The sequence below is a fragment of the Clarias gariepinus genome, chromosome 24, assembly GCF_024256425.1.
Source record: "Clarias gariepinus isolate MV-2021 ecotype Netherlands chromosome 24, CGAR_prim_01v2, whole genome shotgun sequence".
NCBI classification, from domain to species: Eukaryota; Metazoa; Chordata; class Actinopteri; order Siluriformes; family Clariidae; genus Clarias; species Clarias gariepinus.
In genome coordinates this window covers 6,005,131-6,032,577 of record NC_071123.1, presented here as the reverse complement: position 1 = coordinate 6,032,577, position 27,447 = coordinate 6,005,131, and positions in this window count along the sequence as shown.

Here is a 27,447-nt window from a genome sequence, read left to right as displayed (position 1 = left end):
ATAAAGAGGAAGATGCGACAAAGAAGACCGCTGAACGACGAGAAGCCTGTATTAGACAAGAATGGGACAACATTCCTATTCCTAAACTTCCACATAGTGGTAAACACGGTCTTGTCCCAACTTTTTTGAGACATGTTAATGCCATGAAATTTAAAATCAACTTATTTTTCCCTTAAAATGATACTTTTTTTTCAGTTTAAACATTTGATATGCCATCTATGTTGTATTATAAATAAAATAATCAAATTTGAAACTTCCACATCATTGCATTCTGTTTTTTTCTGTTTTTGTATTCACAATCTGTACAGCGTCCCAACTTTTTTGAAATCAGGTTTGTAAAGGTGTACATTGTAAAATAAAAATAAGGTTCAATATAATGGTTCTTCTGTTGCACGGATAGTATAGTGCGCTTTGCATCTTACGTCTGCCTCTGGTCTTTTTAGTAGTTAATCCCCTTTCCAAAACAACAACAACAACAACAAAAAAACTTAAATTTTTTACATGCAAATACATTACTAGCAGTATTGATGTAATTTAAAGTATTTTTTAGTTCGAAACTTTGTCTATTTTCTTTAACACCAACATACAGTATGAAATCATCACATACACTTCTTCATACAAAAAAAAACCAGAAAAAAGACAGTCACACAGAGGCAATCAAATGCAATTTAAAATATCCCTATGTCCTAGTAGACATCCTAATAGATAAACAATCCAATTCATTTGGGCTTCTGGCCCTGGCTGGAGGAAATAGTTAGTGGCAAGCTGTTTGCTGTGAAGCCTGTGTGTTTCTGTCCAATGACAGTGGAACAGAGACCCAGGCCTCCTCACAGTGCCCGTCCCCCAGATCCTCTATTTCCTTCCTATGAGGTAATGAGGATCTGGCTGTGGGCTTGATGTCATCTCTTCTGTTTCATGCTGCTGCTTAATCTCATCCACTATAATCAGTCTTGAGCTCAGTTGTTTATAACAGAAATACACTGTCTGTCTACAATTACAGTAGCAAAGTGAAATTTATCTTATGAAAAACAAACAATTCAAAGTACGCTTCCATTCTGCATGTTATTTCTCATTTTATTTTTTTAGTAGAAACTTCATATTGAATCAAATATTCATAGAAATGTGCAAAACTGAAAATAACTGGTTTAGAGTAGCCTAAGTTTAAAGCAAAAATCTACTTGTGACGTGTTGACCATGATGAGATGATGTTTCATGACTCTTTATACAGCATATATTGTTTTATGCATACCTAAAACTAAACAAAGTTTCATTTCTATTTGAATCATACGTTAGGATTGAAATGTATGTTTTTACTAAAGTTTTTGACTATTTGTCTCATGAACCTTTATATAAGAAATGTTTTTTGGGGAAATAATCAATGATTAGGTGATGTAATGTAGTGGGTATTGTATGAGAATAAAAAAAACTCAGTTTTGTCACATATAGGTTTTCTGAAAAAAATGATTTTAAAGTTCAACCTTGGAAACTCTGCTTGTCACCATCTTGACAAGAACTGACTTTACCTAAATCCTGTTTAATCCATAGAGTTGGTTGGAACGCACCTACTTACCTCAATTACCAAATGCTAGCTAGCTTATCTTTAGCTTAGCTAAAATGGCTAAAGTTGATGTATATGCTAACTTTACTTCGTATTTATTTGAACTCCATTATCTATACTTTGCATGTTTCTTTTAGTCAACATGTAAATTTCTTGTGGTAAGTTAAACTACAATGATTCCAATTAGATGGACAATTTGAAAAGCTCCAATTTTCTATCCTGCATGTCTTCGGACAGTGGGAGAAAACTGGAGTACCCAGAGGAAACCCACCAAGCACAGAAAAAACAAACAAATTCCAGACCCGAGACAGGAATTAAACCCTCAACCCTAGTACTGTGAGGCCATGATGTCACCCAAAATGTTTTAAATTACATACAAAATAAAAAGAAGTAATACTTCATGCTTTTCGAAACATTCATAGGGATTTTTTCATTTAGCAGATATGCACATTTATTTCCTTTTGTCACTTACATTTTAGTAAGACAAATCACTAAAACATTAGACTTCTTCAATAAATGATAAATAAAAACCTACAAAAAAGCTTTACCATATCAACTGTTCTGTCAAATTAATTTTTTGACAGCAATGTGGTTTCTTCATCTGTAATATTAATAATATTATGTTAACTTACAATACATAGAGTATCCACCAACTAGTTCTCTGTGGATGAGTTACTACTACCAAGTGATAATAACGTATATTAGGGCAAGCTCATACAATTTGAATTACAACCAGTACAACAGTGTCATAAACAATTCATTTATAACTTAAAAATACTTTTTATACCTATAATATTATTATTCATTGATGTGATCATTCACATTCAAACCTAATCTCCTACCCTGAGCTCCAACCTGTGAGATCATGATGTTCCTGAAGACAAACAGTCTTGATAGCCTGTTTCATTGATCCTCAACAAATCAGCAAGGAGTAGCTTTAACAGTGAAGGCACTTTTATTTCGTCTGCTGGGGTTTTAGGCCATACTGGGAGACATAAACCTGAGGTGAAAGCTAGACAGCAAATCGTGGCACTTTAGGGATGGCTTCTTGTTCTTTTTTTCTTTTTTTTCTTTTTTTCCAAACAAGGAATATTTGTGTTTTATAGGTTTCATATGACACGACAAGCACTTTTTAAGATGTTGTAGTCGTGATGGTAAAAGAGTAGTCTGCCCTCCTTTGCATTAAGTGCTCCTGTGATCTTGTGCATATTTATAGGTGCTGGTTTGTGTCACATGGCTTCCATTTCTTCACTTGTTGGTGCCCCCTGTGGATGTTTTTACAAGAGGAGTGAAAGGGTCAAGCCTTGCTGTTTGAGCCTTGTCCCGTCCATGAGGCTAGGGGGTGACAATGCATTTTCACCTTTCTAGCAAGACTGATGCATTAATCATTATTTATTATTCACTTTTAGAAACAAGTCACATGTATTTAATATGGAAATAATTACATACATTACGTGACTGAGAATTAAACATAGTGTTTTTGGACAAGGTACTTGTGTCTGAAAGCACTCTGATTTACACATGCATTCCATGTGCAATTTATAATAATAATAATAATAATAATAATTATTATTATTATTATTATTATTATTATTATTATTATTTTCTTTTACACATGAATCTTTATTTTTAAAAGTGAGTATCATGCGATTTTACCTTTTCGCCATTTAGCCATAACATTACAACCAACTGTCTTATGTTATATCTTGTTCCTCATACCATTCCTGTGCAATTGTTTTTCCAATTTTGCAAGCTACTTCATCCTGCTAAAAGTGGTCACTGCCATTAGGCATTGTTATTCCCCTGTGTATTTTGTTTGCAACAATGTTTAGGTAGGTGTCACGTGCCAAAGTAAGAGCCACATGAATGGCATTACACAAGGTTACCCAGCAGAACATTAGTTTTCTGATACACTTGCTATGCCAATGCTTTTAGTAGTAGACAGGGGTTGGCATGGGCACTCTGACGGTCTGTTGCTACACAGAGCCATACACAGAAAAGCGCACCGCCACTATTAACAGCCCCCTCGCTAGTTCAGTGGCTGGTTTTTTTTAGACCACTTTTGGTAATGACTTTACACCAGGAGCACCCCACAATCCCTGCCATTTTGGTGATGCTCTGCCCCACTTGTCTAGCCATTACAATGTGACCCTTGTTAAAGTCACTCAGATCCTTACATTTGCCCATTTTCCCTGCTTCTAACACTACGACTTCAAGAACTGGCTGTTTTCTTACTGCCTAATGTATCCTTCCTCTTAATAGATATCATTTTTATGAGATAATCACTGTTATTTACTTCATCTGACAGTGGCTTTAATGCTTTACATTGCTAGATGTATTTATACTACAGTATATATACTACTACTACTAACAATAACAATAATAATAAATGATAAATGAACTATATATATATTTTTGGTTTTGCCCATGGTTTAGTTTGAACATGATTTGAGTATGATACACTTCACTCAAATATTTCTCTTTTTTTTCTTACCTGAATCATTTTTCATCTCTTGTGATTTTTCAAACAGAGGACATGTGGTTTAACAATTAGTTCATAATTATTTTCAATTGAAGAGCCTTCTAGAACTTTCTATAGTAATTACTACTATTTGAAAACAAGTGTGAGCAACAGTGAAGATGCATACAGTAAAAAAAAAAAAATCTTTTCACATATAAAGTATTTACAAAGTAAAGGGAAAATAGGATTTCATTATTAAAATAAGACATTGAAATGCAATAAACATGTTTTGAGTAACTCACTTACTGAATGTTGTAGTTAATCAAAGTAAATCAAAGCTGGTGTTTTCAAAGGCCCTATCAATATATATATATATATATAAAAGCCTGCTCTTCCCTGGACGACTGTGCACTGTCTCCCCGCAGCCTACACTCCATGCGGCAAAGCCGAGCTTTTAGTATGCACTAAAAAGATACTGTTAAACACCATTTTAAAAGTCCCTAAAAGCATTTTTGCTCTTGAGGGCTGGCACTTTTAACTGCGATCAGGTTTCATGTGTGAGGTGACTGCACCTGGGGAGAGGAATGAAAAGCTCACGAAGGCTTGCACACACACACACACACTGCACTCTCCTTGTAAAAGTGGAGACGGGAAACTAATCAGATTTATTAGTTTCAATATGCCACAAATTGTCTGTTTGACCTCTGGGTTTATGATGATCTGGGCTGCATACAGTAAAAATAGGTCAGTGTGCTATGTGTCTATGTTCAGGTGATGCTTTCTTAAAGTTTTTTTTTAATCTAAGTTGTTAGTTCACATAAACACGGTATGACTTGCTTTTTTTGGTGTGGAAATAATCACCATGATCCATGATAGCATTGGCAAATTGAGAGCATCGTGCATCCACTGTAACATAACTTACTGTGTGTGTTTTTTTTTAAATTAACTTCAAGATAAAAAAAAAAAAAAAAAAAAACGCACTAGTGTGAAGAATGACTAAAACGATAACATTAACTTGTTTAATAGATGCTCCATAACATTAAATATACAACTTTAAAATACATGATGTGCGGTTCCTAAATAGTGTAAGTAATTTTGCATATTGCTGTGGTACGAGAGAAATAAAAGACTTTGGGTCATGCTATGATTGGAGAATAATGAACTTCATCTTGGGTTGCATCTACCCCAACCCCCCATCATTGATTAGTTTCCTCCACCAGCACATTTCATAGTTGTGTTTTGCGTTTTGCCTTATAAACATTTTAGAACCCATTAAACCATTTTTAAACCCAGAATCCTTTTGTTTGTAGACTTTGTGTACAAATAACTTAATGGAGTATTTTTTTATTTATGTAGGCTTTCATACAAACACAGATACATGAAAATACAAAATGCCCTTTTTTATTTTACTTATATAACATTTTTATATGATATGATATGACATAATATGATATGATATGATATTTCAAATTCCTATACAGTTACATTATCCAGAAATCTGCTGATGATAAATGGAATTCTTATCCTTTTCAAAATCTTAACCTTAAATTAAAATACATTTAATTTTTTTTTACTTCTTGTTCATGCCTTCAAAAGGTAATGCCATGTTTAACCATCACTGAATGTTAGTAAATCTTTGGGTTTTGTCTTTTTCCAAATCTCAGCTTTGCACAGGAGGGGGTAGGAATACTGGGGTCACCACAAGCGTGACTAGGCGCCCAAGGAGGAGGCCCTTACCTTTTTTTTTTTTTTTTTTTTTTTTTTACATTTCATAAAAGTGATTTTTATTTGCACTTTTCGTTTTTTATAGTCCTATTTGTGTGAGAAGTACCTGGAAAAAATGTGCTCATTGGAAATGACCTGGAGATGGTACAGGACCTGTGGGGTCAGCTGGTGTGGAGCTGCAGAGGTCAGGGTTAGAAGGGAAAGTCTGGATGGCTATTCTTATTCTTGTTCTTTTGTATTTATATACATTTTGGATTAAAGTATTCAATTAGGCATGCATCACATATGCATGCATCAGAAATACAAAAAAATCGAATAGATTTTTCTTTAAGGTTTTCCTCATTTCCACTCTCATCTGTTCCAACCATTCAGCATTCAGCATCACTAGTATACTAATCACCAGCCTGATCATCTGTCATCATCGGCACCTGTTTCAAACTGGTTCATGCCTTAATTTAGACGCTTTTTATGCTTGAATGACTCACTAAATGACTTAAAAAACCAAACACTTTCGTCTGAAATTGGTCAGGTTCACGGACTGAACTGACAATGAGAGCCGAAAAAGTCTTTTAGGAAGACTAAAGAAGAACTATTCTTTAAGGGTACATAAAAATACAAGAATGTTTAGGTCTTTAGAAGCATAATCTGATAAAACAAGAGGCGGCTATTTACTATATATTCTGAGCACATACATATACATATACAAAATTAATGGATTCTACTTACTGTATGCCTGGCCGGATGCACTAAGCCTCTGGACAACTGTACGAATAAAGAAGTCTGTTTAATGTAAGTCAATCAGCGATCAGATAAATCCAATCAAGGCTGAAAGCCATCTCTTTGCTTATTGGTTTCAGAGGTTGGTTATGATTATTTAAGCTTCTGGAAAGCAGTCCTATTAGACAGCTTACATCTGGCTGAGTAATATTCTGATGTCTGCTAATCTGTAGAGATGAAATTGTAGAGGCAGTGCGGGGTTACACTGTTATCTATCCACATGCATGATGTTAAGCTCCTGGGTGGAGATGCTGTTTGTAAATCACCTAAATTATTTTAGAAAGGTTTGTTCAAGATACCTGAAAAACTCATGACAGCTGCGGTGGAAGTAGAGTTACTGTTACTAATTTACTCTTTTTTTTTAAATGTCTTGATTTGTTTTACTTATCTGAACTGAACATATTGACAATGTCAAACATTGTTTTCACGTTAAAGGAAGTCATAGTCATTGTCTATACCACTTCTGTATACATTGGATGGGGGGCCAATATTTTACAGGACACACACGTACACACACTCACACACTATGGAAAATTAAGGAATTGCAATTAAATTCAGACTGTGGGAGGAAACCAGAGCACCTGGGGGAAACCCACCAAGCATGGGGAGAACATGCAAACTCCTTGCACACAGACCAGAGGTGGGAACCAAACCCGGTACTAGAAAGGTGTTACCTTAATCAACACTTCCTGATCAATCATATTTAAGAATTTACTAGATAATATTTACACTGTGTGTATAAATGAATGATTTGAAATTGAAATAAATCAAGTTTTTTTTTATGTATTCTGAACCAGCTCTTCACTCTAATACAGCAGATTTAACCTTGGATATATACGATAAGTCTCAGACGATATCCCTCTCATTCTTAAGACACTTATTCTGGGATTATTCCTCTCTAAGGCCTCAATATCACACTGTTTCTTATCTCATCTGACTCCTTGCCATAATCCTTCAGTAAGACGTTAAGTAAGATGAAGATGAGAAGGTGGGAGAACACTGATTGATTTTAATCCCTTGTTCAGCGCAGATGTTACACCAGGGTCACCACCTGTCCGTTCTTCACTTCCTGACCTACAGAGCATCTAGTAGGGTACATCAGGTTTTTTAGCATTTAATAGAGTCAGAATAACTGAAGATCTACAGAGTATTTTATACAAGTCCATATAGATCCTGTTCCACTGGGCCTTAGCTCATGATGTAATAGCTAGCACATCGATGCCTCAGGCTTGCTCTTGTAACTCTGCCCAGCTCTATGAAATGAAATGTGTGGCCTTGTGAATTAAAATGGCAGAGTCATCTCCTGTTTCCGTGGAGCTTGCACTCGTAGGCCTGTGAATCAATTTGCTTCTCAGCTATCAATCCATATCTTGGCCACTTGCTTACTTCGGTGAAGAATCTCTGCATGAGCTGAACAGAATGTGAGCTGCCTCTATCCTTTACACTCGGGAGACGAATGTGTTTTGTTGTGTTGCAGCGTTTCAATTTCCCAGTGTTTCGGTGTAATAAAATAATTTTTTTAAATGAAAAATCTGAAAATCACAGCCCTTGTCAAAGAATATGGCATATTTATCCATCTCAACATGTGACCCGATCATCTTGAGGATCTTTGTTTCGCTCTGTTGAGATTTGATCTTGCGGTTTATGAGATAAACATGCAACTTGGGAACAAGAGAACATTTCACCTTGCTTGGGGGTCAAAGAGAAAGCAGAGATGACCAGGAGGAAGCGTAATTATGATCCAGCCAATGTGTTTAAGAAGAACCCTTTAAGAAGACTTTCTCCCGCCGCCCATGGCTTTGGCACAGCAACCAAAGAGGGTCACTGTTTAATAATGAACAGGTCGAGACCGAATGTAACGGATACATGCACCTGCTTTGTGCACCAGTCAATTACTTAATTAGAACTCTCCCTTAGGGGAAAGCTAATACTTTCTCATAGAAGCGGAACTGGGCTGCGCTCCATGTGAACGGATGAAGAGAGCCACTCTGTGTTTCTATGGCTAACTTTGTCAGGGAATGTGGCAGGATGCTGTACTGCCGGCTCAGATCAGGTGTTATCAGGTGCTCATCAGAAATCTGGAACAGCACTCTATAAGCCAGGAGTTACCAATTTCTGGTCTATAGTTCGGAAATTGCGGAAAAATTGTAGCAAAGATATAAATATCCTTCCTTAAAGTTCAGTGCATTCTAATTTTCTGTAAAATGAACTTACATGGCTTTTGCAGCAGATCCTCTTTAGTTACTTATCTATGCGTTGATTTTAATAATTTCATTGTCTATACCACTTTTTTAAGCAGGGTTGCAGGGACCTGGAGCCTATCCCAGAAGACTTAAGGCACAAAGCAGGGTACGACTTGGATGGGGTGGCAATCCATTGCAGGGTGACACACACACATACACACTCTTACGCGCTCATTCACACGCAACGGGCAATCTGGGAGCGCCAATTAGCCTTATCTGCATGTTTTTGGACTGTGAAAGGAAACAGGGGTATGTAGAGGAAACCCACCAAGCACAGAGTGAACATGCAAGCAGGAATCGAACCCGGAACCCTGGGGGTGCCAGACAACAGTGCTAACCACTAAGCCACTTAGAATTAGAGCATTCATTTTTAACATGAAGAACCAAATTACAGATTGACATATAGAGATAATACTTCTTCTCTTTTCAATGCTGCAAATTCAACTAATACCAAAGCACTGTTTTCCTGCACATAATGAAGCTAAGCGCAGTCGTAAATAGTAAAAAATGAAGGTTAAATTTCAATGCGCTCTATGGCTAATTGTGAAACTGGCAGCAATTCACAACTAGGAAAGCATCTAAATCAGGATCAGCTTAGCTAGTGAAACTAGTCCTTGTCTGTGTTCAGGCAGGGGCACTTAAGCCAATCACAAGCACCTAAGCACACTGATTAAGCTGCTCAATTTCCCTCCTCTTCTCGGAGAATGAGTGATGAGGATGTTGAAAAGGGCTGGTCCGATCTTTTCTTTTAAGAGGCCGTATGTCTTCATTTCCACTCCTCCTAAACTCCCACCTCACTTGCCACTCCAGCCCATGTCACGTCCAGGAAAGCTATAATCAGACTCATAGGTCTATCGGATTGGCCCCGCTACACACGCAGTCCTATTCACCAAGGTTTATTACAGAGCAAAATCAATTGCAGCCTTGACATAAGGTGTAAATCAAGGGGAGAGTCTCAACATGCGCACACGTACACACACAAGGGGGAAGATTGCGAAAGCTAGGTCACAGTTCACATGTTCATAAAAATCAATTTTCACACATTAGAACGATCATATTATATTATTGTGATGACAAATCACGAGCTATGAACAGCAGAGTCACGGAAGGTGAACGGATAGTATGGTCGGCTGGTTTTATTGATGCGACACAGCTGTAACTCTTTCCTCTTTTACTTCCCTTTAAGAAAACATGAAATTCTGGTTAAGAGTTTATTTTGATTGGATGGGTGTTGATTAATTCTCTTTAAAAGCAGCTTTGACATTATTTCATGTCAGCGCTATTGTTCACATAAGACCTGAAGGTACTCATATGAGGACATGATATTTTCTCTGGATTTCTCGGGACTGTGTGCATGTGGAGTTTGCATGTTCTTCTTGTGTTTTCTTTGGGAACTTTGGTTTCCTCCCACACTCATTAGGTCAATTGGCATCTCAAATCGCTCATAGTGTGTATGTCCTGCGATGGATGGGCGCCCCATCCAGGGTGTACCCCACCTCAAGTCTCCTGGGATAGGCAACATGCCTTCCTGCAACACTGTACAGAATAAAGTGATGTAGATGATTAGTGAGTGATCATCTTTCTGTTTAAAGACAGAAATAAAGGATGAATAAATAGTCCAATATGTTGTCATATTGGAAAAGCTTACACTTACATAGACTTGCATTCATGGATGTGCCACATAAATGGATAAAAAATGTGTAATCACTGATATGGTGACATTTCTGCATTTATCTACCTTTTTTGGTCTATTAGATCTGAAAGTAAAGCATCGGAAATTATTTAACTTTTTGTTAGAATGCATGCAAACTGTTCATGATACATAAAACTTGATAGGGTTTAATGTATAGAAGTAGAAAATTCATCAGTGCTGAAATTCCAGGCTGAAAACTTTTTTTTTCCTTGGTTTAAGCTGGTTTTCTTTATATGCACTGCAATAGCGCTGTGCTGTTCCATGACCGGTGCTTCAGTGTGGATTCTAATGAAGTGCTGAAGAGAAATTGAGAGAGACTGGAGGGAGACACCTCCCCCATCCGTGTGGGTCCAAAGTGTTTGTGGACTTGGAGCTGCTAATAAACTTAATGCAGTAATCTGAGAGAGAGCTATTAATGGGAGCGGTCTTCAGCTGACATCTCAGACACCCTAATGTTGGGGAAACGTCTCCCTGACTGGAGCTTAATCCATCACTGGCTCTGGCTAACCTGATTAAGGCCTGACACTTTACTTTTCTCCGACACTCATATAGTGGACAAAGGATGGCGAGTCCTGCACTCCTGGACTGCTGTGTTTTGCCCTGTTGTTATTTAAAACTGCAGCCCTGTCTCTGAAATTGTATGCCTTTGTGTCGGTGCTGGAAATAAGAGAAGTAGACATGAAAAAAATGTTAGCTATAGGGATGCAAAATAAGAACTTACTTGAGTAGTTGTGTTTTGTAACTATACATAAGTACTACATTACTGAAATGTAATATTTACTTAAGCAAATTACTTGAGTGTTATTGAACCTAAATAATAGTACTTATACTTAATTACATTTCTTAGAAAAAAATATGTTCTTTATTACATGCTTGCATTATTATTTAGACTTTTGAAGGACTTATTACGAATCTCAAAAGGCTCTTTAAACTCATTATAGTCAATGGAAAGAGTTTGCATGCATTTTATTTACATTTCAGGTTAGCATCTATTCAATTTCTTCAATGTAGAAAAAAAAATATCAATAATTGTGATACCTGCTGCGACCTTCTCTTACTACTGTATACAGAACAATGTACATAATATTACAGTTACCCAGGTCTATTTGGATATGTGATGCTTAAGCTGTACCCCTTCCTCATTTCATGTTAAAGTAAAGTGTCAGTAAATTAACTGTCTATATTTACTATTAACATTAACGTTTAAGTTTTTTTTAACATTAACGTTTAAGTATCCTTTGTATTTTTCAACATCTTTTCCCCTCTAACTGTTCCCCTTAAAGAATCAAAGACAGGGTCGTTAATTGGTTGCTGGTAACTGGTATGTCATTTTTTGATGACCGAAGTTCAACCTTGCCCTTTCTAAAGCTTTTATAATGTTCGGAAAGGTTAATAAAGTGGCTCAAACAACCTTATCTTGGATCAGCATGAATTCTGTTCTGAGCCCAGCACCAAGATTACGTCTCATGAGCAGACCCCTGTTAAAGCTGTCAATGTCAGTCAGTGGATCTATGAGCTGAACGCTCCTAAATCAGGTTGACTGACTCTTGAAGAGTGCACTTCCATTAACCACTCCCTGCTGCAAATTAACTTTAATGGGCACACTTAATAGATTGAGGTTGAATGGCAGTGATTTGCGTGTGAATATCCGTCTTCCAAAACTTTTAGCATTGCGGCTTAAGAACTGGGAAGCGGTGGCAGTCGTCCATTGCAGGGATTTGTGTATACAGTATGTTCATTAAGTAGAGTGATGCAAGAAAAGAGGGGGGAAAAAAATCAGCAGCTGGTGCAACTGTCAGGGCAACCTGCTTTCAACAGTACCAATCCTGAAAAAAGGCTTATTAGTAGGAATTGAAATATCGGATTTGTTTTTTATTATTTAGCTCAGATCCAAGGCTTGGGCATACTTTGATATGTCTTGATGATGAAGTATTTCTTTAGCACTTGGCTGGAAGTCTAGTTCCATCACGTCTTCCACCACTGTTATCTGACCACCAGCATATTGTCCACCAGTCTGATTCATCCCATCTAACCAGTTTCCCTGTCTCCACCACTGACACGACCAGCCAAACTCGCCTTGGTGTGGAAACTCACTTCCGTCTCAAGTGCCGTAAGTGCTGCAGAGTCATCTTACAAGAAACACTTATTGCATTTAGTATCGAACATGGCGTTATGAAAAATTCATGGCGGGATCGTGCTGTTTACATCGTTCGGACGAGGTGTCAGGGAATGCACTGGTGCATGCCTCGATACAGTGAGAGTTAGAGAAATTTGACCCTGAGGAGCATAACTATAAATCATCTAATCATCCACCTCCTGTGAGTTGAAGTGCAGATCAAAGTACCCAATGAATCAATGCCAGAGTATCGAGAATCATTGTGGCACTGCCTTTCTACCATTTGCTGCATTATGACTCTTTACTCTCTTAGGTTTGTAAGTGTATTGAGTCCATTATTGGCGAAGCAATAGTGGAAAAATATAGGTATGAACTGGGCCAATGCAGAAGTGCAACAATGCAACAGATAGACGAGCGAAGATAAGAGTACACTATAAATATCATTATATATTTATGATGAAAAGAACCTATGAAAACAAATCTGTAGTTTGTGGGTGAATTTCGGAAGTAATCCTAGATCGTTGTTAGTATTATACTGAGACATGGTATGGATTACCTAACGAAGGATGGATCTGTGATTAAAAAAAAGTAAGCGGTATTATTAACCAAATTAAATAAATTCAGCTTCGTATTGAATCAACAACAATTAAATCCCTTTGCTATTTTTTCATGAACAAGTAAAATGAGGTGAATAAAATCAATACATAAACAGTACAGCAACATGCAGTGATGAATGTCATGATTTGTTATACATTTTGTCGAGTGTACCAGGAAGGTTATTCTTTTCACATATTTTATTTTATTCTTTTTTTTTTGTAGACTTATCTGAAAATCTAAACAACCCACTTCAATTCAGCCCATCCTGCAGGAGCACTAGGGTCAACCACGTGTTCTGCAATACAATTTTGCCAAATTATGCAATAACAATACAACCATTTAAACTTGTGTCTATAAAGGGAAGCTTCTCTAACACTGGTGGTCAAGTTTCACTTTAACATGAACTGACAATAAGAGATGGAGGTTCACAGTTTAGCCACTTATACAGTACATGTAGGTAAGGACAGATACAAACAAAAGCTCATTTTTTTCCAGTCAGGATCATTTCAATATGACTCAAGGCTCCAGACGTCCTCTCTCTCAATTGCTATAAATTTAATAGACCTATACCTAGTGCTTTAAGGTTATTTGTGCTGTCACAAGGACAGCAGGGGCATAGCATTTGAATCTATGCTCAGCCTCATACAGGGCAATACGGTACAAGAGTTTTCTTTAAACATAACCTTTATGGGGGTATATGCTGAGTAATAAAGTGATGGTACAAACGAATGCACCTCCAGGGTTGGGGTTCAATTCCCACCTTGGGTCATGTGTGCATGGGGTTTGCATGTTCTCCCCATGCTTAAGAGGGTTTCCTCCAGGCTCCCTGGTTTCCTCTAACAATCCAAAGACATGCTGATTAGTCTAATTGGTGCATCTGAATTGCCTGTAGTGTGTAAATGAATGTGTGAGTGCTGACCGGAGGTCCTACCATGGTCGTACGAAATGGAAATAAATACAGAGGTCACCATTGGCCTCCAATCGATGTCATTGGCCTCCAATGGATGTCATTGGCCTCCAATGGATGCCATTGGCCTCCAATGGATGCCATTGGCCTCCAATGGATGCCATTGGCCTCCAATGGATGCCATTGGCCTCCATGGTCCTTAATTGGACTACAAAGGTTCTTAGACAGAGATGGATGAAATGAGATGATAGTATAGGGCCAGGGGTAGCTCAGTGGTTTAGGCATTGGACTACGGTTCGGAAGATCCCAGGTTCAAAACCCCACAACCATCAAGTTGCCACTGTTGGGCCCTTGAGCAAGGCTACGGTTACAGAGTAAAGAGCATGGGCTAAATCAAGCAAGAGGACATTCAGAGCTGGAAAGAAAAAAAAAAACTAGCAGAAATCTTAGGTTAGATATAATATTCGGGAAAGATAAGATCTATGTATAACACCATGGTCTCACACTTCCAGGGTCAGGGTTCGATTCCTGCCTTGGTCTGTGTGCATGAAGTTTGTTCTTCCCGTGCTTGCAGTATAGATGGTAGTGGTTAAATGTATTTAAAACATAGGTATAAATGAAAGTATTTAAAGAAAGAAAGAAAGAAAGAGAGAGATAGTCAGGAACAGTTGTACCTCCTATGAGATTAGCCATTAAATCACATCTTTATCCTCTTTTAGTCTTTAGGGTTAAATAATTACATTTAAATGCTTAAGTATAACATTTCTATTTGTGAGATTAATAAAACTTAAAAAGCGAAACTTTTGTGTGTGTTTTTTGTTGTTGTTAAATACTACATCAACCTGGCAACACTTACCCTTTAACACGTTAATTTACCCAGAGAGAAGTCTGTGTGCTGAATTTCAGTGCAACTAGAAATGGCCCAGACTGGAGCTAATCAAAAGCTTGCTACTCATCCAGCAGGCCCCCATGCCCAATCTAAATGCATTGGTACCTTTGAATAATTAACTCTGCTTAATTTCTTGTGCCCTATTTGTTTACTCCAGACTCATCCATTATTGAGCAGACTCCAGGACAAGGGTTCTCTCAGCCAGGCTCTTTGGAGGAGAGTGGGATGCTGGAATGAGTCCTGCGACAAGCGAGTAAGGCTCTCGCTCTCTAGAAAATGAAACACACACACACACGCACACACACACACACACACACACAAACACAAACACTTACTTCATTTTCTCAACACTGAACGTAGTCTGGCATGCTGAGTGTTTTGTAATTGAGCATCAGTGTTTGTGGCATTATGTAATGCACCACTTGCTCACAATGAAAGTATGATCAGATTTATTGCTTGGTATTAAACAAAAAAGAAACTTTAAGGGCTCAGATTTTTTTTTTATATCAAGTAATCAAGTATTCATCAATGCAACCACGGGGGGGCGCAATCCAGTGTCTTCTTGTGCCAGTCCCAAGTCTGGATAAATGCAGAGGGTTGTGTCAGGAAGGGCATCCGACGTAAAACATTTGCCAAATCAATGATGCGAATCAAGAATATAATTCCCATACCGGATCGGTCGTGGCCCGGGTTAACAACGACCGCCACTGGTGCTGTTGACCTACAGGGTGCTGGTGGAAATTGGGCTACTGTTGGTCGAAGAAGGAGAGGAGGAAGGCGTGTTCGTAAGCAGAGAGAGAAGAGGAAAGGCAAGAGTTTAGGAGTGATAGTATGGACTTTGAATGTTGGGACCATGACAGGGAAGGGAAGAGAGTTAGTTGATATGATGCAGAGAAGAAAGGTGGATATACTGTGTGTACAGGAGACCAGGTGGAAAGGTAGCAAGGCTAGAAGCTTAGGATCAGGGTTCAAATTGTTTTACCATGGTGTGGATAGGAAAAGAAATGGAGTAGGAGTTATTCTGAAAGAGGAGTTTGTAAGGAATGTTCTAGAGGTGAAGAGAGTATCAGATAGGGTGATGAGTCTGAAGCTGGAAATTGAAGGCGTGATGTTAAATGTTGTTAGTGGTTATGCCCCACAGGTAGGATGTGAGTTAAAAGAGAAGGAGAAATTCTGGAGTGAGTTAGATGAAGTGATGCAGAGCATCCCCAGAGGTGAAAGAGTGGTGATTGGTGCAGACTTCAATGGACATGTTGGGAAAGGGAACAGAGGTGATGAAAATGTGATGGGCAGGTTTGGTCTTCAGGACAGGAATGTAGAAGGACAGATGGTGGTGGACTTTGCAAAGAGGATGGAAATGGCAGTAGTAAATACTTTCTTCCAGAAGAGGCAGGAACATAGGGTGACATATAAGAGTGGGGGCAGAAGCACTCAGGTCGACTACATCTTGTGTCGATGTTGTAACCTGAAAGAGATCAGTGACTGCAAAGTGTTGGTAGGGGAGAGTGTAGCCAGACAACACAGAATGGTGGTGTGTAAAATAACCCTGGTGGTGAGGAAGGCGAAGAGGACAAAGGCAGAGCAGAGGACAAAGTGGTGGAAGCTGAGAAAGGAAGAATGTTGTGAAGTCTTTAGGGAGGAGTTGAGACAGGCTATGGGTGGTCAGGAAGTGCTTTCAGTTGACTGGACAACTACAGCCAATGTGATCAGGGAGACAGGTAGGAGGGTACTTGGAGTATCATCAGGTAAGGGGAAAGTGGACAAGGAGACTTGGTGGTGGAATGAGGAAGTCCAGGAGTGTATACAGGGAAAGAGGCTAGCTAAGAAGAAGTGGGACACTGAGAGGACTGAAGAGAGTAGACAGGAGTACAGGGAGATGCAGAGTAAGGTGAAGGTAGAGGTGGCAAAGGCCAAACAAAGAGCATATGAGGACTTGTATGCTAGGCTAGACAGTAAGGAGGGAGAGGGGGATCTGTACAGGTTGGCAAGGCAGAGAGATAGAGATGGGAAGGATGTGCAGCAGGTTAGAGTGATTAAAGATAGAGATGGAAATGTACTGACAGATGCCAGAAGGGTGATGGGAAGATGGAAGGAGTACTTTAAGGAGTTGATGAATGAGGAAAACGAAAGAGAACAAAGAGTAGAAGAGGTGACTGTTGTGGAACAGGAAGTAGCAAATATTGGTAGAAGTGAGGTGAGAAGGGCGTTGAAGAGGATGAAGAGTGGAAAGGCTGTTGGTCCTGATGACATACCTGTGGAGGTATGGAAGTGCTTAGGAGAGGTGGCAGTAGAGTTTTTGACAAGTTTGTTTAACAAGATCTTGGAGAGTGAGAGAATTCCAGAGGAATGGAGGAGAAGTGTATTGGTGCCAATTTTTAAGAACAAGGGAGATGTGCAAAGCTGTGGCAATTATAGAGGTATAAAGCTAATGAGCCAGACAATGAAGCTGTGGGAAAGAGTAGTGGAAGCTAGGTTAAGGGTAGAAGTGAGCATTTGTGAGCAGCAATATGGTTTTATGCCTAGAAAGAGTACATCAGATGCAGTATTTGCTTTGAGGATGCTGGCAGAGAAGTACAGAGAAGGTAACAGGGAGTTGCATTGTGTCTTTTTAGATTTAGAGAAAGCGTATGACAGGGTGCCAAGAGAGGAGCTGTGGTATTGTATGAGGAAGTCTGGAGTGGCAGAGAAGTATGTTAGAGTGATGCAGGACATGTATGAGAGCTGTAAGACAGTGGTAAGATGTGCTGTAGGTGTGACAGAAGAGTTTAAGGTGGAGGTGGGTCTGCATCAAGGATCGGCTCTAAGCCCCTTTTTGTTTGCTCTGGTGATGGACAGGATGACAGATGAGGTAAGACAGGAGTCCCCATGGACTATGATGTTTGCAGATGACATTGTGCTCTGTAGCAAGAGCAGGGAACAGGTGGAGGAAAATTTGGAGAGGTGGAGGTATGCTCTGGAAAGCAGAGGAATGAAGGTTAGCCGCAGCAAGACGGAATACATGTGTGTGAATGAGAGGGACCCAGGAGGATCGGTGAGGCTACAGGGAGCAGAGGTAAAGAAGGTGCAGGATTTTAAGTACTTAGGGTCAACGGTCCAGAGCAACGGAGAGTGTGAAAAGGAGGTGAAGAGGCGGGTACAGGCAGGTTGGAATGGGTGGAGAAAAGTGTCAGGTGTGTTGTGCGATAAAAGAGTATCAGCGAGAATGAAAGGAAAGGTGTACAGGACAGTGGTGAGACCAGCGATGCTCTACGGCTTAGAGACAGTGGCGCTAAAGAAAAGACAGGAGGCAGAGTTGGAGGTAGCAGAGCTGAAGATGTTAAGGTTCTCTTTGGGAGTGACAAGGATGGATAGGATTAAGAATGAGTTTATCAGAGGGACAACCCACGTTAGATGTTTTGGAGATAAAGTCAGAGAGGCCAGATTGAGGTGGTTTGGGCATGTTCAGAGGAGAGATGGTGAATATATCGGTAGAAGGATGCTGAGGTTGGAACTGCCAGGCAGGAGGTCTAGAGGAAGACCAAAGAGAAGATTTATGGATGCAGTGAGAGAGGACATGAAGTTAGTTGGTGTGAGAGAAGAGGATGCAGAGGATAGGGTTAGATGGAGGCAGATGATTCGCTGTGGCGACCCCTGAAAGGGAACAGCCGAAAGACAAAGAAGAAGAATCAAGTATTCATCATAAACAACTTGCTTGTCAAACCTAATTATTACTTAATTATAAGATTATTATGTTAAGATTTATTTTGTAATGAAATTCTGCCTGATAATAATAAACGGATATCTTTTATTGATTTTTTTAAATTGATTTGGTTAACAATTTCCTACATTACGCACAATGCTGTTCCTGTGCCAAGTCGTGTGCGGATCGGACGGTATGCTTTGGCAAACCCTCGATGGGAGCAGCCGGAACACTAACCTCATAAAATGGGGAAAAAATGCTGTTGCTGTTTGATTATATAGAAAAATAATGGAGGTTTTTATTCCCATAACAGTGTTCTGAAAAAAAAAAAAAAAAAAAGTCCCGGTTTGACTTGAGTGGTTCTTGTATTTATGAACGTCTTACAAAAATGTCAGAAATATTGCAACACCATCTCTAAACATAATATAAAACAATTTAAAAGTAGTCTTTTCCTTTAAGAACTAGTTTAGAAGGAAATGAAAATCTGTTGAATTTGGTTGTTTTAGTGAAGGACGCCAACACAATCAAAACATGTGAACCACTTCCACCATCATCATAATACCAATAGAATTTGCTTGTACATTCACCTCCCAGGTGTAGGTGTTCACTGGTGGAGCTGCTTCTCTTTTATAAGCTGTTAATGCATATATGAGTGTCTTCACAGTATTCCTGTGAAGAGGAAGAGGACAGGCAGTGACAGACGAGCCTCATTATTGTGGTTTCAGGAAGTGCCACGAGGATGATGTATGCCAAGCTGCCGCTCCCATTTGCTGTCAAGCCTGCCCACTGATGACCTATATTTGCATAAGCTTATGGTTAACCCTTACTTAATTAGCCGAAATAATGCATTGCTTTATGTTAGGGTCAGAAATGAGTAATGTTTTTTTTTTTTTTTTCCGTAAAAAAAAAAAGAAATTAATATTTCCAAGTGTAAGACAAAAAAAAAACACAGAGATGCTTGTGGAAAAAAAATTCTGATTCAGGCACTGGAAAATTTTGTTTGCTCTCAGAGGAGCCTGTTTATAAGCTTCAAGCCCTTGGCAGATATGGCATCCATTCAAAACATATCAGCATGTGACAGCCATAACCATCACATATTCAATGTGGAAAGTGCCTTCATGGAAGCTAGTAGCAAGCAGATGTTACTTTTCTGGTGTTTTCATCCTCTTCAGCAAAGAGAAACTGATTCGATTTGTCAGATTTCAGGCAGGATTTTAAATAATGTATTACAGGAATGCTTAGAGAGACTGTATCCAAATAAAAGCATTTCACATTGCAACATTATTACATCTCTTCCTCTCTCAAACTCACCTTATTGTGCTTTATGCATTTTATATGAATGATGTGTATGAATTGTTGCCTGGTTGACATGGATGCTAGACATCCACATGCCCGGAAATGGAAACACCATGATAAGGGCACAAAGATAATGATCGACCATAGCATTAACACTGCACAACAATTACACATTCGCAATAATTATCAATTATACACCGGTAAACTGGTGACAGGATCATAGGCGCTCAAGGCTCACGCTCATCCGATGCGATCCAATCCCACAGAAAAGCAAATGCAGCACAAATCACCAAAACATTTTGGAAATGCACCAACTCCTAGTGCACCAACACAGCACACTGTGTCTTTTTTAATCCAATTAAATGGCCTAGCTAAACTGTGATACATTATTACATTATGCAAGCTATTATTACTCAAGCATGGGAAAAAGGACTAGGCATAACATAGGACTAGGCATATTTTACCAACATGGGATTGCTAATAATTATGTTTTGTCAGGTATCAACATATCTTCCATTTTCTCCAGCATGAAAAAGTCTTTACAATTAGTTGCGGTTTAGTACAAAATACATTTTATGTTTCTCAAAAACAGAAAATCCAAAATTTACCATTAAGGCAAATTCACAATCAGATAAATACCAAACAAATTCTTGCTTCCACCAAGTACAGCTCTGCATTCATGTGACAACACTCACAGCTCTTGCCACCACCTTGTCACACTTATATCCCCTTCCTGGAGAGGAATGTTGAATTGCTGTCAGTAGGGATGTATCTGTCCCTTCTGTTCTTGTCTGGTCATCTAACTGTAAGACGAGATTTAGATACTGGTTAAGATTGGCAGAAGACAAAAGCGATGAGAGCGTGGCATTGACAGGATGGTGGCCAAAGTGCTTTCAGCATACAGTACTGCCATCTGGGTGTTTTCTGCCTAACCTGAGGAAAAGCAGAAACTCGCTGTCATCATCCAGCATATGGGTTTTGGGGACAGACTGACAGAATAGACCTGTCTTCATCTATTCAGTAAAAAAAATATATATATCCAGGCATTTTCCAAGTAACAGGCCAAACATGCTTTAGAACTTTTAATGGGTCTATCTAATTTACAAAAAAAGTCTTACATTGAGTAGTGTATACCCAACAAATAAATGTGCTGTTATTTTCTTTTATTAACTGTAAAATAACTGTTTTCTAAAAATTACAATTATACTGAATTGTCTGTAACATTCAAAAGGAAATCATTATTGATCCCCCCCCCCCCTCCCGAATCCCTGTATACAGAATAAATTGGTATAGACAATGATTATTTTTCCCCACAACAAGTACATACATCGTTTTAATGGTGTGTGCATTGTGTATTATTGTGCGGTACAATATTTGTCACAAATTCGTAATAAAACAGATAAACTGTAATGGTTACAATAAACCATGACAGGCCTTGCTATTATAGGAAATTCATCAATGATGCAGTGATTTATGTAGCACAAAGAGAAGTTGCTCCTGTAAACTCTTTAAGTAAAAACAAAAGTTGCTCAAAGCACATTCTTTCCCATACGAATAATTTACAGGCTCAACTATGACAGCTGAAAAGTTTACTTAAAGAAACTGGAGGCTCCTTCTAAAATTGTTAAACAAACTTCTCCTTCACCGTATCAAGAACTATATTAATTCCAACGGTTGGATGAAAGGCTTTTAAAGAGTGGTGATATCAAGCACAACAGCACTGGGATGTTTTACTATATGCATCACTCCATTTCACAGGTATCTACTGTAACTGTCGTTAATTACACTGTTGGTCACCAGCATGGGTGAAAATAGGTCAATAGGAAAAGAGTGGAGAGCACCTGCCTCCCAAAACAGACATTCAAAACCACCCGCAAAAGCACTTTCAACAAGAAAACCCATTTGTTAACATTTTCACCTTAAACAACACTTTGTCTCCTTAGTAATTGTATCTAAGTCATTCTGAACTGCTTCTGAACTGTCTGACTGCACAAATCCCTCTTTAACCCCTGATCCAGGGCACTACTTGGTGTGTGGAACAAGGGTCAAATTATAGGAAACAAATTATAATATGTTGCAGATGAATGGTGTTTCTGAAACTATTGTATAACATAAAACTCCAGGTTGTGCTGTTCTGCTCAATATCAGAACGGCTGTGATATCTCTGGCATGTTGTCTGCACCCTCGTACCTTTGACTGCATCACAGCTGTGCTGATATCCAATACAACAGCACTCTTGCATGATATTGCTTACTTATGGATTGTTCTATAATAAATAACAATTTAGCACTGGAAATAATATCAGTAGTTATAGTAGAACAAGCACAACATGATTTTATTATGACCTACTTGACTGTCAGGGGTGCTGCATTAATGAATTAATCAATATCTCCTTAACAATCAGAATGGAGAATTTAACATGGCTGTACTAACAGGTCCAAACAGAACTAGAGTTGTTATACTGTAGAGCAGGATAAATTAAACCAAAATACCAATGGCACTGCTGTTAACATTTGTATCTATCACCAAGTAAACCTGATATTGCATTAGGGTGATGAGCCATCCTTGATTCCAGCCTTGTCGACTGCAAGAGTGGTTCTAAAATCCAGAGACAGGTGTTTCCCATTCAGTCGATTTTCATCAGTCGATCAAGAAGGTAAGGTAATGCCCCCTTGCAACTGTTGCAAGAAACAGTTACGCAGTCAAAAGTTGTGTTTGTATGCACGGGGTTTAGATTTCATCCAGATAAGAGCGAGGGATGGAGGAGGGCCAAACATATGTTCTGAGGGACTGGAACAAAAGCAGTGACATGTTCGTCTTTTCATGAAGATGACCTTTCTGCAGCTCCCCAGCCAACCCATGGCTGCTGCTGCTGTCCTTTTGTCTGCCAGGGTGCCTCAGGCCTGGCTTGGCTCACGTGCTAGAATTTCTCCTCATCTACCCAAATTTCCTTTGACTAAATGTCATGATTACACATTTCTCCTCATGCACTGAAGGCTTTAATTAGCACTAGTGTGTGTATGTGTGTGTGTGTGTGAGAGAGAGAGAGAGAGAGAGCGAGCGAGCGAGAGAGAGAGAGAGAGACTACATGATCATTCCTCTATGTTTGCTCCCACTTCTTTGCTTTCACTCGAGGCTACCGAACACAGTCGTAAGCAAGAGAGATGCGAAGAAACAAGGGAGAGGAGAGAGAGAGAGAGTAAGGTGTGAGAAAGATGGAAAATTCCCCTGAACAGCAGCAGCAGATTTGCTAATGTGCAAAGCAGCTGACAAGCCAGCTCACCACAGGGTCACATTGAAACCACTTAGGCCACAAGGGAACAAATTCATACACATGCCATCATTAATTACGCTGTCCAGCCTGCTGTTTCCACACTAGTTGAAATCAGTCAGAGTGGCACCACTGCTGCTAAGATTCTTTCGAACAATTAGTAGAGCAATCAGCGGATTTGTAAATTGCATTATGTACGACTATTATAAAACAAGAATGGCATGGTAGCTTGGACGGCAGTGTTGCTGATTCACAGTTCCTGGGTCCCATGCCAATGAAAGTTTCCTCTTGGTTTCCCGAAAGCATGCTAGAAGTAGTATTGTCTATGATAAATTTTTCCAAATTATGAATTTGTGCTTGTGCATGGGGACCTGAGATTAGTGACTGGTCAGGAGAGTTGCTTGTTTCGTTCTTTGTTTCCAGTGTTTCTAGGTAAAGCTTTGGAACCACTGCAACATTTGACTTCTTGACTTTTATGTATTTGTGGTTATGGTAGCATTATTTGGACCAAACTTGGCACCTGTTGGATCTGGAGTAGAGGTAAAACCCGGGAAAGCTGGTTTCTTTGGCCATACTGGTCAGTGAAGACCTACTGTATTGTTGTATCTTTTGCAGTTTCCCCAGCAGTCATGGGCTTCTGTGCTAATGTTTTGTAACCAACAGGAAAAATTAAACTTGCGGTGGAGGAGACTGGTGATTTTTTAAGCTTAAATAAATAAGCTTTGAGAATTGAGCCAGGGACAGTCAATCTGTCTAAACTGCTGTTACGACCAATAATTCAGCAAATTCAATAGTAAAAAAAAACCCCACTTTATTAGGTACACCACGATACCATCTCCCTTTATTTATTGTATCTTTTATTGTGCACGGCTAGCCCAGAGCAGGAGCATTTTAGTTTGAGGATGCGTACATGGAATTATTAATATAAAAGAACCACCAAAAACCAGACCAGGTACATTGCAGGTGGTAGAGCTTGTTGATACAGCAGCAGCGCTACTATAAACAAAGTGGTTAATTAGTTACTTTATCATTCCAAATCCAACCAGCAATCGAACAATAACACTTACATTGCCATGTGGCATGGTAGTGTAATGGTTGTTCATGTTGTCCCACCCAACATCCAGATTAGGATAACTGGCGTTCCCAAGTTGCCTACTGTATATTGGGTGCATGCCCTGCAATGGATTGCCACCCTCTCCATGGTGTACCCTGCCTTGTGCTCTGGGATAGGCTCCAGTCCCAACACACCCCTGTACATGATAAGGGGTGTAAAAGATGAATGAATGAACTTACATCGCAACTAGACAGCAAATGTTCATTAATTCAAGTAGGCATCTGAGGGTGGGAGCGTGATCTTGGGCACAATACTGTCATCTCAGTCCACTGACACTGACAGTAGGCCAGTGCTACATAGCTGGTCCTAGACTGGTCCTCTCACTTCAGGGACAGCCTCTGTGTCTGTTTTAATTAATGCAAATGACAGTGGGGTGGTGAGCATAACAAGCTAATGAATAAATACAATTTAAGCGCAAATTGTGCATTCAGGGTAGCAAATCTAGAGGGACAACTTCTGAAAACAAGGCGTGCAGCATTAATTCCACAGTCACTCAAATCTGTGAAGGAAGCCTGAGGCATTAACACCAGGCTTGTGTGAAAGTAGGGAAAGAAACCTCTAGTGGTGTTGGCAGGCCCCGGGTCTTCTGCGCTTCCCCCAGGGGAGTTACAGGACAAAGAAATAAGGATGTGAGTGATAACCATATTGTGGATTTTTTTTTAACGACAAAGGCTAAGAACGGTGGTTTTGAAGGAGCCAGCCTCGTTGTCTGCAGGAGCAGGCACTGCGGAAACAGTAGCAGCAGCTGATATGCGATATGATTCGATCATGAAGCTTTATCTACAGGAAGTCTAATGATGCTCTGTTGTCATTTGTAGACAGTTAACTGAATATGAGTTACATTAAGCAAAGTCACATTATGTTTGGATAAAATCTGCTGAAGATATTTTTGGTTATATATGTTTTCTATATAGGGAACTATTTCTATATTGGTCATAGAGAAAATAAGGACCTAATGTGGGGAATTTCTATCTCTGACAGCTTATCATTAGCTTCGTTGAGTTTCAAACACATAGAGGTGGTTGAAGCGCTAGAGGCCCGGAGATAAAAGTCATTCTGTGACAGATTTCACTGGAAAAACAACTTAGTAGAAAAGCAGCTCACCCAGGAGTGTGATGAGACAAAGACCTGGGGGTTCATCAGAGCGTTAGCCGTGATAATCCCCTTGGAGAACAAATCCAGAGCTTTAATTATTGCTGGCCTTGCCAAGTCATCAAGGGTGTTTACTTCCCTGGGTGTTTTAACACTGTCCATTCTTGCTCTTTTCTCTGCCATATACGTCTAGGCAGAATGGCACAACAGGTCACATCACAAGCTCTCATTGTTATGTCTAATTGCTGCATGTTTTGTCTCGTTATGGATTTTTGTTGTTGTTGTTGTTGTTGTTGTTGTTGTGACTGATGGCACTCTTTCTGCCCCCCACATGGCCACAGTCTACAAACAACACTGAAAGTAAGCTTCATATTAGACAACTAAATACTCAAAGCCTTAAAAGCATTCTGTTTTGTTTATAGATCAGGACTTCAAAGGCTTTTTTATCTCTTAGTTATATGCTTGACGTTTAAAAAAAGAAAAAAAAAAGTTTATAGTCTGCCCTTCACCGTGTATTTGTAAAGCATAAAGCAGACTCATGGGGTGTTTCTAGAGAATGGGTGCATGCTGAAAGCTGCACATCAAAACATGCTGTATGAATAAATAATAAAATCAATAGATAAAGAACACAATTGAGTGTCTGATAGCAAAGGCCACAGAGTTCGGTCCTTCTTTCTTTTTTTTTTTTTTAAGGAAACGGAAGGCATTCAAAACAATTGTTGGTGAATATAGGAAAACTATTTAAATGAAAAGAGAGGGCGCTCAAGGTCACATCCATTTGGAACGCGACCTGAATTGGCATATGGTGTGTTTTCATCACTAAGGCCCTTCTTGCTTGCCTTTTAATTTCTATTGTTTCATTGGCCTTTTCGTGATGAGCCCGTATGCCGGATGCCATCCTTACAGTGAACTGATTTTTAACTATTGTAACAAAACTAATGTGTGCATTGTGCAGAAAATATGCAAAAAAAATCCCTCTTTTTATCTCATTATAATGCAATTCTGAATTCATCATGTTGACAAGCATTGGTCTTTCTTGAATAGAGAAAAAGCCTTCATTAAGGCACATAGACTATTAGAAGAAGCTTTTAACAATAGATGAAAAAAAAATTATTAATTCGAAGGCAATCGGGCTGAAAAACATAAACACATCATCGTTAGTGTCGCGTGCGCCGTCTCACTGCCGCACAATCGCCCAGTTCTATAGACATTATTTTCCTTGCCACGCTGTGTGAGTCACGTGAGGACACTGTATGGCTCTACTTCCAAGACTAAGGGGGGGATCAAGGCCTTGGGCAAATCTAGGCAAATTGGCAGAACATTCTACTGTGGCATTAACGCTGATGAGTCCTGATCACAGACTTTGGTCATTAAATTAATAAGACCATATTTAAATAAAGCAAGACTAGAACCCCAACCCTAAATTCCTGTTTGTACATAACTTTATCAAAAGCCATTTACTTCATTCTTTTAATGGCAGAACTAATTAAAAGAGACACTCATTTTTAATGAATAATTATTTCTATGCTGTCAAGCAGAAAGGCACACTTATTGCACCTCTTTCATGATAACCACTAATGCTTTAAAAAAAAAAACTATGCATATTATGCATTTTACATGCTTGATTTCAATTCATCACCATCTGAAGCAGAAAGGAGAAAAATGACGGTATAAATGCTATAAACATAGTACACTATGTTCTATCTACATTTGCATGTGAATGGATTTGAACTGTATTTTATAAGATAATTTTATAAGATTTTGCGAATCTTTTAAAGCATACATATATATAGTACATATGTATACTTATTTAGTTTACATTACATACTTAGTTTTTTTTTCTTTTACTGTTAATTACAATGAATAATATTTTTGCTATATACAGACATTTTAAGATGCTATAAACACATATATAAATATATACACGCATAGGCATTTGCTAGACGCCCTTATCTAGAGCGACTTACATTTTTATCTCATTATACATCTGCACAGTTAAGGGCCTTGCTCAAGGGCCCAACAGTGGTAA